The sequence below is a fragment of the Cupressus sempervirens genome, chromosome 3, assembly GCF_028749045.1.
Source record: "Cupressus sempervirens isolate cs-2001-9-10 chromosome 3, ASM2874904v1, whole genome shotgun sequence".
NCBI lineage: Eukaryota > Viridiplantae > Streptophyta > Pinopsida > Cupressales > Cupressaceae > Cupressus > Cupressus sempervirens.
The window spans coordinates 167685361-167697416 of record NC_143120.1 but is presented as its reverse complement, the minus strand read 5'-3'; positions in this window follow the sequence as shown (position 1 = coordinate 167697416).

Genomic DNA, 12056 nt, shown 5'->3' with positions numbered 1-12056 from the left:
TCCCCCATTTCCCTCTCAATTGTCCCTTTTGACCCCTGTAGACCTCCTCCTTTTTATTTCGAGAAAATGTGGACCTCCCACCCCGACCTTCTAGAAAGAATAAAGGGCTAGTGAAGCATAGATGTGAAAGGTACTACTATGTTCAGGGTAGCAAGGAAACTTAGTAATGTTAAAAGGATGTTAAAAGCTTGGAATAAGTCAGATTTTGGTCATTTATTCTCTATGAAAGAGGATCTTTCTTCTAATCTCTCTTCCATCCAAGCCTCCATTCAGGAAAATGGGTATGATGCCTCGAGTAGAGATGTTGAGCTGTCCATCCTATCTAATTTACATGACATCATTAGTAAAGAGGAAAAGTTTTGGAGGTAGAGATCTAGAATCAACTGGCTGAAGGAAGGAGACCAGAACACAAATTTCTTCCATTTATCCACTCTTAAACATAGAGCTAACAACAAAATTTCTAGCCTGAAAAGAGACTAGGGTGTGTTGACTAAGGAAGATGATATTTCACTTGAAGCTGTGTCTTTCTTCTCCTCCCTTCTTTCTTGGGATCCTTCTCTCTCTAAGGTGGACCAGGATGATATTGTCTCTTATATCCCTCAGATCCTCCAACTGCACCATAATAATATGATCTAGGCCATTCCTTTTGATTCTGAAGTGAGAGAAGCTCTTTTTTCTCTTTCGACAGATAAGTCGCCTGGACTTGATGATTTTCCTACCTTCTTTTTCCAAATGTACTGGCCTATCATAATGAAGGATGTTGTTAAGGTGGTTCAAGAGTTCTTTGGAGCCAGATGCATCCTGAAGGAAATCAACTCCACTTTCTTAGTTCTTATTCCCAAAGTGCCAGGGGCTGACACTCTGGATAAGTTTAGACCCATTAGCTTATGCAACTCATTTTATAAGATCATCTCGAAGGTGCTCACTTTGAGGCTACTTAAGCTCCTCCCCCTGATCATCTCTCAACAACAATCTGGTTTTTTCCCAGGCAGACATATTTTAGATTTGATTATCATGGTGCATGAAGTGATTCACTCTATGTAAGCTAGCAAGATAGAAGGGATGTTGCTCAAACTTGACATGTCTAAAGCTTACGACCGGGTGGATTGGTCCTTTTTGGAGTTGGTGTTCAAGGCTTTTGGCTTTGATGTTAAATCTTGCAAGCTAATTTCCCAGCTGGTCACCACCCCCTTACTAGCTATTTTAGTGAATGGATCCCCCTCTGATTTCTTCACACCTACTAGAGGCCTTCATCAGGGAGATCCTCTATCACCGATTCTCTTCATCATCCTGGTGGAATGTATTGGAAAACTCATGGAGAAGAAAAAGAAAGATGGGAGGATCAAAGGCTTTAAACCTTCTTCCAAATGCACTCCCTTCAAGCACCAACAATTTGCTGATGATACCATTATGGGAGGAGAGGCTTTGGTCAGGGAAGCCAAGGCTTTGAAAGACACTTTGGACACAATTCTAGAGGGTCAGGGTAGCTTATAAATTGGGACAAAAGCTCTATTTTCTTTATCAACACTTTGGAGGGAAGACAACAGAGAATCTCCAAAATCTTGGGTTGTCAAGTGGGGAAGCTTCCTTCTTCCTACCTTGGTCTCCCCTTGGGCACAACCCCTTCTGATTCCTTCTGGAACAACATCTTGGATAGGTTTAGTAAGAAGTTGGCTGGATGGAAAGGAGCCTCTCTTAGCCAAGCTGGAAAATGTCAACTGGTTAAATCCATCCTTCAAAACCTACCTATATATGCCCTGAGCCTTTTCATCATACTTGGAAAATACGTCGAGAGAATGGAGAAAATCCAAAGAAATTTTTTATAGATGGGAACTCATAGGAATAAAAGGTACCTTCTTGTTGCTTGGGACAAAGTTTGTCTCCCTAAAAAGAATGGGAGTCTGGGGATCAGGAAGCTCACTTATATCAACAAGGCGCTCCTAGCAAAGAAAATTTGGCGCATCTTTAGTAGCATGGGGGAATGGAGAGACACTGTGGTGAACAAATACATAAAAAGCCCTCTTTTCAGTTCACTCTTTTCAGTGAGGATTTACCCGGAGGCTCAATTGTTTGGAATGGATTCTTAAAAGCCAGGGATTTGGCTAACTCTAAGGTCTCCTGGAAGTTGAGAAATGGGGAGAACATTCTTTTCTGGTCAGACAATTGGCTTTCTTAGGGCCCACTCATTAATAACCCTACCTATGGTCTTTGGGCTAATGATTGCATCAACCTTTTTGGGCACAAAGTTAGTAACTACATGACTGATCAGGGATGGAAGGACCTTTCTATTATCTTAGAGGAACTCAAACCAATTATGATCATGCTTAATTCCTTTTCCCTTAGCACCAACAAGGATGAAATAGTTTGGAGGGATAATGCCAATGGGCTCTATTCGGTTGCCTCTGGGTACTCTGCTTTATGGAGTACAAATGCATCCCCCCCTTGGTTGAGGGCCTGGCTCTTGGGCTTAATCCCAAAAGTCAACATGTTTTTTTAGTTGACACTTCAAGACAAAAATATCACCCAGGAAAATCTCATTAAAAGAGGTCCTATCATGCCCAGTAGATGTGTTTTATGCAAAGACAAGTTAGAGATAGGCAATCATTTGTTCATTCTTTGCTCTTACTCTAGAACAGTCTGGGACTTCCTCACCCAGGACCTTGACCATAGCTGGTGCATTCCTTCCAACCTCCTGGACTTCTTTTGCCAATGGCAAGGTATGTTCAATGGGTCTGCCTTGAAGGAAATCAGCTCCTGGCTCCTGCCCCATTTTTGTTGGAGCATATGGAAGGAGAGAAACAACTGGATTTTTAGAGACAGGGAGGAGCCAGCTATGGTTGTTGGAAGGAAGATCTTCAGTAACATAAAGGAAAATATTTCTATGAGGAAGGGGGGAGCTTTTGAGACAAGAGGCAAGAAGAAGGAGAAGGTAAATGACAAAATGAGAAAAAGATAGGAAGCCAAGTGGCACCTCCCCACTGAAGGCTGGCACAAAGCCAACTTCGATGGAGCCTCCAAGGGCAACCCTGGATCCTTGAGTAGTGGAGGTGTGGTTAGAAATGAAAATGGAGAAAGTATTGTGGCTTTCCCTCTCCCGTTGGGTTTCCAAACAAATCATTTTACGGAAGCCAATGCCATGTGCAATGTAGTTAAACTGGCTTTTGAAATTGGGGTCACCAATTTATGGCTGGATGAGGACTCGAATAACATTATTAAGTGCATTAATAGAAATTCGTATCCTTGTTGGACGATTGCAAATCTTATCAATGAGATGAGAGAGATACTTGCCCAATTCAAAAAATTCCATGTCACCCATACTTTTCGAGAAGCAAACCCGGTTGTTGACAGGTTGGCAAATATAGGGGTCGACATAGACCAAAAAATGACATGGCTTCTTGGAACTTCTTTGCCAGCGGACGTCAAGTGTCTGATCAACTTGGAGAAAATCCAAAGAAGTACAGAGGATATCAAGTTGTAATTATGAATATGAAAGGGTTAAGATATAGGGGTACTTTTCATAATAGAAAAATGGGAATTCGTAAATGCAAATATCCTTCTTTGATTAATTTCCACGCTTTGTGGGTTGTTTATTGCATTTGTTTTAGGGGCAACAATAGAGTTATTTTTCTCTACTCCTTGCTTAATCTCAGCGGTCCTTTCCAATCTCACAGTGAAGAGCTTATGAGTAAAGTGGGTGTATAGAGTGAGGAGATGGTGGGCGAGAGATGCAGAAAGGATCTGGTGAGGGACTTTGAGAAATGGAGAAGCAGGCTGAAAGTTTGGGAAAGGTTGGATGAGGGTGGGGTAACCAAGTATCTCATGAAGCTGCATGATTATGATCAGTAGGTGACTAACAGTATGGTGGGGTCCTGGAAAGAGGGTAGGGTTAAGGTGAATGGCATCAACTTTTGAATAATGGAGGAGGTAATCATGACTGTCACTAAGATCCCTATCGAGGGTTTCAAATTCTTTAGGGATAAGAAGCTCTCAGCTAATGTGGTAAGGGATTTTATGGAGAGTGAGAAGGAATTGAAGGTGTTAAAAAAAATTGACACTTACTATATCCCTGACTCCATGAAGAAGCGGTGGAGGTATGTGTTGAAAGTTGTTATTGAGTATATCACTTTGGACCCAAGGTTTGATAGAGCCCGCACCCACCACTTTGTTATTTTAAATCATTTCCAAAAGAAAGCCATAATTTCTTTTCCTTTTTATCTGTTAACCTCTATGAGTAAGGTGATGGACAAATTCAAAAAGAAGCCCATTGCAAACCCGACACTACATGAAGGGCTACTGCTTCTTATCCATGAGCACTTTAAAGCTCAGACTATTAGTAATTGCCCCCTTCAGACCGAGACTGTGGAGTTTGGAAGTTCTAGTTACTCCTCTGACTCAGATGACATTCAGAGCCTTAGTTCTGAGAAAGGCAAAGTCTCCTCCTCTGGGAAAGTTGTGACTATTAAAAAATCCCCCTCCCCCATAACTCCAAGCAAAAAAAGCCCTAGGGATCTTAGGTAGAAGTAGGCAGAGAAGGTTGAGGAGGGAAGCAACAACGATGAGGAGGATTTGGAGTCTAAGGAGGTGGTGAAGGAGATGCAGGAGGAAACAAAGGTCGATAGTGGAAGGAAGAAGCACAAGAGGGGGAGTCTAGAGGTTCTCTCATTATGAGGAGATGTCTGCGCTGCCCCTTTCTCCTATCCATCTCCACCCTGAGGATCAAAAAGAGGAGAAAGCTGGGTATGCAGAAGGGGAAGTGTAGACCAATGATAGGAGGAAAGCGTGGATTAATTTCAATGTCAAGATAGCCAAAATGGGAATCTTTAGGGAGGCCATGAATCCCCAAATCCTAGTGGATAATCAAGAAGAGTAGTGGCTAGAAGAATTAATTGATCCAATGATTGTGGCTATTTCGGACAGGGCCAGGGAGACAGGGATGAATCTTTTAAATAATTCTCACAACAACATGATTGATAATTTTAGATCAATCAAATGGCTTTTCCATGAGCTTGAGGAGGTTAAAGACCAGGTGAAACACATTGAGGCAACAAGGGAAGGAATGGATGACAAAAGGAGGATAGATTTGACTGATATGTTCACTCTACCAGAACAAAAGATACACAATCTGGAAAACTACAATCACAACCTTGCCAATCAGATGTTTTCCTTGTTAAGCTCCATCAACAACAACATCATCTCTCTCGTGGGCTAGATCAAAGATAGAGAAACACATGATGATGAGGATGGAGAAGACAGAGACAAGGCCAGAACAAAGGATGACCTTGCAAAGGACAACTCTACTCCTACACAGGACTAGGGAAATCAAAGAGGGCAATAGATGGAAATGGAGGAGAATCAATAGGCCTTTGAGGCTACTCAGGTGATGCAAGATCTGGAGTGAAAGAATGAGGATTAACTCTTGCTTGTTCTTTTGTTTATCATTGTCTTTTAGCTTTTTGTGCTGGCTTTTGGCCATGGCTTTGTCTATTTCCTTTTCTTGGTCTTTTGTTAGTACTTTTTCCTTTGGCTGGGCTTAATGCTTATTATCAGCCTTTGAACTTATACTTTTTTGGCTGGGCTATCATGCTTATTATCAGCCTTCTTATGTACTAACTTTCGGGTTTCAGGTTCCCTGTAAAACTTGTTTATCTAATAAAAAACAATGATTTTTAGAATGAAGGAGAGCTAAGGAAAGAACAAAGTTTGGAACCTAGAATAGAGCTAAGAGTTGAGATAACAAATCCTACTTTTGGTAAGAATATGACAAAGAATCATCCACCAAAGAAAATCATCAACAACAAAGATAAAGGTGTGATGGTAAGAAGTAGAATTAATAAAAAACTATGTTTGATATCTCAAGTAGAACCAAAAAATGTAGATGAGGGATGTAAAGATGACTATTGGAAGCAAACTATGAAATAAGAATTGGTTCAGATAGTAAAAAATGAGACATGGGAATTGGTCCCTAGACCAGTAGACAAGAATGTGATAGGAACAAAATGGGTATTCAGGAACAAGATGAAGTTGTAAGGAATAAAGAAAGTTTGGTATGTAAAGGTTAATCACAATAAGAAGGAATAGAATATTATGAAACCTATGCTCCTATGAAAAGAATTGAAGCAATAAGGTTATTCTTAGCCTATGCACCACATAAGAAATTTAAAGTGTATCAAATTGATGTCAAGTCAACATTTTTGAATGGATGATGGATTGATGATTTTGTTAATAATTGTTGATGATATCATATTTGGAGGAAATGATGATGAAAGTGATAAGTTTGCAGAAGAAATAAAGAAGAATTTGAAATGAGTATGATAGGAGAGATGAAATACTTCCTAAGATTAAAGATTGTGTAGGATAAAGAAGGAACCTTTATTTCTCAGACTAAGTATTTGAAAGATCAGGTTTGGATTGGAAACATCTAAACCAAATGGAACTCCTATGATGACTAGACACAAGTTATCAATGAAGGATGAGACACCTACTATTGAGTAGAAGAAGTACATATCTATGATTAGAGAATTGCAATATCTAACACACACAAGGCTAGATATAAAAATGCAATTTTTTTTTCCCAAGATTTCAAGCTAATCCTAGAGAAGCACATTATGTAGCAATTAAAAGGATATTTAGATATTTGAAGGAAACACCAGAGTTTGGATTGTGGTATGAAAAATCTCATGATTTATTTTTATATGCTTATATTGATGTTGATTGGGTAGGTAGTATGGATGACAGAAAGAGCACCAAATGGTGGAGCTTTCTTTCTTGGAAGAAGATTAGTTTCTTGGTTAAACAAGAAGTAGGATTATATCTCATAGAGTACAATAGAGGTAGAATATGTTGTAGTAGTAAAAAATTGTAATCAAGTTGTTTGGATGAAGCATATGCTAAAGGATATAAGGATAGGATTAAGTGAACCTGTTATCATACATTGTGATAACACAAGCACATTGAATTTGTATAAGAATCTAGTGTTGTATTCTAAGACTAAGCACATTTCTATCAAATATCATATGTTGAGAGAGAAAGTTGTAGAAAAGGAAATTATATTGGAGTATGTAAACACCAAAGAGTAGATTGTAGATATTTTCACAAAGCCTCTACCGAAGGAGACTTTTGAGTATTTGTGAAGTTTGCTAGGGGTTATGCCCCTACCTACATTAGAGTAGATGGTGCAAGAGTGCATCATTCTAGTAGTACAAAGAACTATTGTTTGTCTAGAGTAGATTCTTATGCTTTAGGTATAGGGGACTATCTATGATAGATAGATTCATCTAGGACTCTTGATGGCTATTATTTTGAACAATGTCTTTGGACACTTGAGCAAGTCAAAGACAACTGTTGCAAAGATAGATGGTTTGTTGTTGAAACCTTTGACACTGATGTCAATGGGGGAGAGATTACAACATTTAAAATAGTTTGACATATAGCACATTGAGGTATATCAATGGGGGAGAATGATTGATGAAGAGGATTTGAAAAGAAAGGATAACAATATTTTATAGTTGGTATTCTTGGAACTAGACATTTTTCATCTATGTTGCCATCAATGCCAAAGGGGGAGATTGTTGGAAGCATGAATGATGATGATACTTCTATGAGGGAGTATTGTAGAAACATTATTAGATCATTATCATGATGATATGTTAAATTCATGATTGTGTTTGTCATTGATGTCAACATAGCAATTTTTTGTGGTATCTAATAGAAGAACAGTGGTGGAGATCAAGTTGGTATGGATAGATCATTGAATATTTTCACTAGTGAGGTTAAAGGGAGATAATAATAAGTATCTAGTATATGTGTCTAACCTCAGGAGAAAAAAAAAATTAAGTCTGGAAGAAGTTATGCAAGTTTTGATGATGACTATTCTGAGATAGAGTTTATAGAAGCATGTTTTGGTAAACTTGTTATATCTCTTAGTAGAGTTGTTATTCTAAGAAGAAAGGTTAAAGGCATGTAGAAGATATGCTGGTGATGACATGGCTAAGCTCACTCATCATAATATTACACGTATGTAAATTTATTCAAGTTATAAGGCAATAGATTGATGTTATCGTTAAATATAATGTGTTCTTAATGAGGTCCTATAATAATTAATTGAAAAGGTGTAATAGCCTACTCAGGGATTTATTTTATGGATTTGGTATAAGGAAAGGACATTTTCCTTTTTCATGAAGGAATGATTGTGTTGGTGTTTTAAAATGCACAAAAACTACTAAGCGACAAAATGCTTAATACCAAGATAACAATACATACACAATCTAAAGACTAGCCAATTCTTATTAACAATTGCATATGAAAAGTACTTGGACCCAAATTAAACAAAACCACAGATGGTTTTCTACTCTTTTGGCTCTGCAAAACCAGGGCAGGTATACCCAGGGATGATTCAAAACTAGAATAACTGTATGAGGTTTATTCTTAGTTTCATTCTAATTTTCATTTCAAAATCCTCAAAACATATACATAATTCCTACTAACTTGATAAACACATCCCATAAAATAGATATGGCCAAGAATTCTTCTATAGATCTGCAGATGTTCTTAACAATAGTGGCTAATTGGAGCTAAAACATTCCATGCAGACAAGTGCTGGCCAAATTTGAAGATCTACAGGAAATAAAAGTAAAATTTGATTTGATGTTGCATTTTGATAATCATTTATGATATATTTCTCCTTTATCTGAACCAATTTGATCAGTGCCCAATCCATTGGGGTTCAAAGTCTATAGCAAGTTCTTAGATCTAGTTTGTTGCCTTACAAAAAATTCTATCAGAAATTCTTATCATAATTTATCATTCAAAATCCTTTCCATTACCAAAAAAACCTCATCATATTCATCAAAGCTTTTATTTAATCCATTGAATTAACAACAATCATAAAAAGATATACAACCTAATTGGATTGCATTCAATTGCACAAGCCTTTGCTCATACAATATCAAGGTAGCCAAGTACTTAAAATGAGACAAGATTCAGAAAGAACTGATATGGGGACAATTCACAATTGTATTTATTTTCTTTGAAAATTTCATACCATTTACAATAGACTCATAATACCTTCAAAAAGAAATATAGCTCATTCAATATTCATGTGTTCTTAGAGCCATTAACAGAGAAAATACATCATAAACTTGTTTTCTAAAAAAGAAACTTGGACCAAAAATAGACTAAGGATATTCTCCTTGAAAAATAGAATTTGGACCATTCTTTAGCCTTGGAATCTCACTTAAATAATGTGAGATGCAACAAGCTTTAGGCTAAAAGAAAGTGACAGGTGTCCTTTAAAAAAATTGGGTATATTACCCCTTTTCAAAAGAAACTGAACACCTTAATTCAAAAAAGGAACAAATAAAATAGTAGCAGATGATAGCTAGAGCATAAAATCTTCAATTTTGTCCTTTTCTCTAACTGCTCCCTATTGGTAGTGCTTTGATTTCTGTGATTGCTTCCCAGACAAATATTTCTCTTTTGGTGGGTCAATCACATTCCTTAACTGTTGTTAGTTCATCCACAATTTTCTGCCACCTGGCATCAGTAATCACCCTTCCTTCTATGATAAACCTATTCACTTCAGTTTCAATCTTGAAAAGGGTATCAATTAGTTTATTGAAAAGACATTCATCAATACCATCTTGGAGAATGTATGCCACCTATGAAAAGTCTATAATGTGATCAAAAGAACTAGACCACTCATTAAAATCTTTTAACTTATCATCAGAATCAATAATAGAAGGAATCAAAGAATAGAAACCATTTGTTAGCATTTTCAATTTACTTTGAATTACTGCCAGCTTTCCTGTGAAGATTTGCAATAATTCTTCCACTTTTTCCATACCCTCCTTCAGAGTAATAACTTTATCTGGGAGGTCTGGCTTCTTGGCTAACAAGGGTATCAACCTATCAAAAAATTGCATATATGGCCCCCATTGTTGAAAAATAGACTCAATCCATCTAACTGCATCCATGCATACCTATTCTGCAGATTGTAGATTGATGAATGTATTATAAGCATCCTGAGATATTCTTTTCAGAATGCTTATTCTATGATTTAATACATTCATCAAAGCACTCTTCTTGGTATTACTGTCAGCTTTGGAAACTTCTATTTCCACACTAATCACAGGCACTGGCACTATTGTTCCTATAGGTATTCCTTCTGTTTGGGCCTCTACTTCTACCATGTGCCTTCTTTCTTCCTCTTACCTTGGTGCATGTTCTGCCTCTATTGCTACCTTGAGTTGTTCTTTGAGGGATTTTATTTCTGTTTCTAGAATTTTAATTTTTTCCTCCAACTCTTCTATTCTTTGTTTCTGTACATGGCTCATTTTGAGCTCTTCTTCATATGTTCTTCTAATATCAAGGCATTCATTGAACATTGCAGCTAACTTATCCTCAATTTCATCAACCTTTTTGATCTGATTAAGATCTAGGACTATTACAGAGGAATGCTAACTAATTACATAAAGTTAATTTAAACCTTTAATGAATCAAATTAACATAATTGAAATAAGAGAACAACAAGATTAAGCTGATAAAAGAGAAATTGAGAGAAAGAAGACACAAATAATTTGATCTCAGAGTTCGTCTGTATGGACTACGTCTCCGGGTCCTGCTCCAATAGGGGGGACCGATCCAATTAACTCCAATATCAGGTATAATTGTTTACAAAATCACTCCTTTCAAGTACAACAACATAACGCTATTCCAAAGTACAGGACTGATCACATCTCCCTTACTCTCAACACTTGGACGTTCTCTCCACTTTCTGAATGCCCTCTAAGAGTCTCCTAACCCCCTTTTATACAAAAAATTAGCCAAAATAAGGCTATAACAAAATTTACAATAATAGGTCCTTCAATTAATTTCCCCCTCGGAATAACCCTTTAGCCATTTTAAAAAGATTTGGCTTTTACCAATTTTGGGGTTAAAAATAACAAAAAAACCTTATTTTACTAAGGTTAGGCCGTCAGTTTAAAGGATAAATCTAAACTACGCCATGTATATTTTAAAGTGCTAAAATAGCGCAATGGCAAAACTTGTTTTGGGGCAGCTGCCGATCGGGGGTTCCAACCCCACCGGCGGCCTCCTTTGATTAAAATTGGCGCTAGCCAATGTTTAAAAACATATTGCCGCCAATATTTTTTGAAATCCATGCGTGGCATAGTGGAGGAAGCATGAGTTTTGGGAATAAATGGTCATGGGTTCAAATTCGACCATAAAACTTTTTATTTCCCACTTCGCTGACGTCATGATGATGTCATCAATATTCATCTCTTATGCCAAACTTTAAAATGTCATAACTTTCACGTACGGGCTCCGTTTTTGATGAAACAAACACCGTCGAAAAGCTCTCAACGAGCTCTTTATTTTGAAATCCATTTTTGACCACTTTGGAGATGATTATTTTTTCACCTTTTTGATGACCTTCATTCTCAGTTTGACCAACCTTTGACTGACCATAACTTTTGCATATGGACTCCGTTTTTGTCCATTCAAATTGCATTGGGTCTAGAATTTCAAGGAGTTTAATCTGATGTTGATTGTTGGAGTTTTGGAGATACTTCAATTTTGACAAAATTATCCCCCGAATCAAGCCTCCCCACTAAGGAGCTTTCGGACCACCAAAAGTTTGGATTACTCAGAAAGAAGGTGAGGGTATAGTTCCCTCACTTTACCAATCTCCATCCATCTTGCCTTGCTTGGATGCATCCCCTTAAATCCCACTCAGAGGTATTCAACTGGTCCTCTTCGTGAAGTTCTGACATTCCTGTCTAGGATAACATCTTCTGGCAATTCTGACATTTACTCTGGTGAAAGATCATCAACTGATGGAACCTGAACACTGATGTCTTCATCCAAGATCATTGGAGGCTCATACAACTTCAGATTCTCAACATTGACAACTAAGTAAATTTGCATGTATGGAGGAAGATTAAGGCGAAAAGCATTAGTACCGATCCTTTCCAAGATCTCAAAAGGACCATACCTGATAGCTTTGAGCTTCCTTCCTTCACCTTGCATTCTTTCCTTGCTGATATGTAACCAAACTC